Source organism: Cynoglossus semilaevis, chromosome 12 (assembly GCF_000523025.1).
Source record: "Cynoglossus semilaevis isolate Cse_v1.0 chromosome 12, Cse_v1.0, whole genome shotgun sequence".
NCBI lineage: Eukaryota > Metazoa > Chordata > Actinopteri > Pleuronectiformes > Cynoglossidae > Cynoglossus > Cynoglossus semilaevis.
Window position 1 is genome coordinate 16,139,019 of NC_024318.1, and position 1,426 is coordinate 16,140,444.

Consider the following 1,426-nt stretch of genomic DNA (forward strand, 5'->3'; position numbering starts at 1 on the left):
ATATATATACATATATACATTCATATACATATATATGTATACATATGTACTGTAAATATATAAATACATATATATGTATATACGTATATGTATATATGTATATACAAATATACATATATATGTATATATAAAAGGTTTTTTTATTAGCTAAAAGGGATGACAACAAATATGACTGGTCGGGCCTCGATCTGTTAGCTCTCGATTTTGGTCGAACAACACACACAAACGCCCCGTGTCTACTGTTGGTGCGCGATGTCCCGCAGGTAGAGATATTGAATCATTGAAACGTTGGCCTTTTTGTGATACAGTCATTGTGACAGGCTGAGACATCCTCCCAGGAGTCATCTGTGCACGGTCACACACTAGGTTTCAGTGGTAGAAACGAGCGAACCAAACGTTAGCTATGTAACCCTTGACATAGTCAAAGAAGTGAACAAATGAATGAACGGCGTCTTTGGTTGTTGTTTTTTCGAGCCAGCGGACCTCTCTCTCTTTCCTCTGCATGCTCCACATGCCTTTTACACCTTAGTCGTACCAACGTCGCTATGCCACAACCGGAAGAGCCATGTCTGTGCAGCCAGCCGTCAAAATGGAGCGAGTGAGAGGCATCTTGTCGTCCGACTGCGACTGCGACTGCAACCACCGCACTACACTGAAAAACCATTTTAAGAATGGAGCAGCACGTGTGTGTGTGTGTGTGTGTGTCACAGCTTGCGCCTCTTCCACAGGTTCTTCATTAAAACGCCACAAGTCGAGACCTGACCCGAGCAGCAGACGGGCGAATGAAACATGAATCGAGCAGCTGTGATCTTTTAACGGCCCTTTTCTCTCGGGTTCTAGAAGCATCTGCCCAGGCGCACTCACGCGCACGAAAACCGATTCACCTGTAATCATCGTGTCAGCGCAGGAACACCTGGTGGGCTCCCCCGCACCGTAGCCTCCTGTCCTACATTTAACAGCAACTGCACAAAGACCTTCTTTATGACTTTCTGGGTGAACAGTCTGCAGGCCACGCCCCCCCCCCCGCTTGAAGCTCCGATCGCACCTTTGTCTGTAGGCACACGCCGCCATATTCACAAAAGGACTGGAGTTTTATTTCAGGAACAAGTAATTTGAACATAGCTCGTAGTAACAAGTACAGATAAGATCATGTTACTGTGTCAATGCTAATGTTATGCTAATAGGTCAATAGGTATAACGACTTTAAAAATGAACGATATTAAGACAAATTCTATACAAATATATCGAATATATATATACATAGCATATATGTATATATGTGCATATATATGTATATGTATTATACAGTGGTCCCTCACCTATCGCGTTACTTGCATATATATACATATATACATTCATATACATATATACATATATATGTATACATATGTACTGTAAATATATAAATACATATATATGTATATAC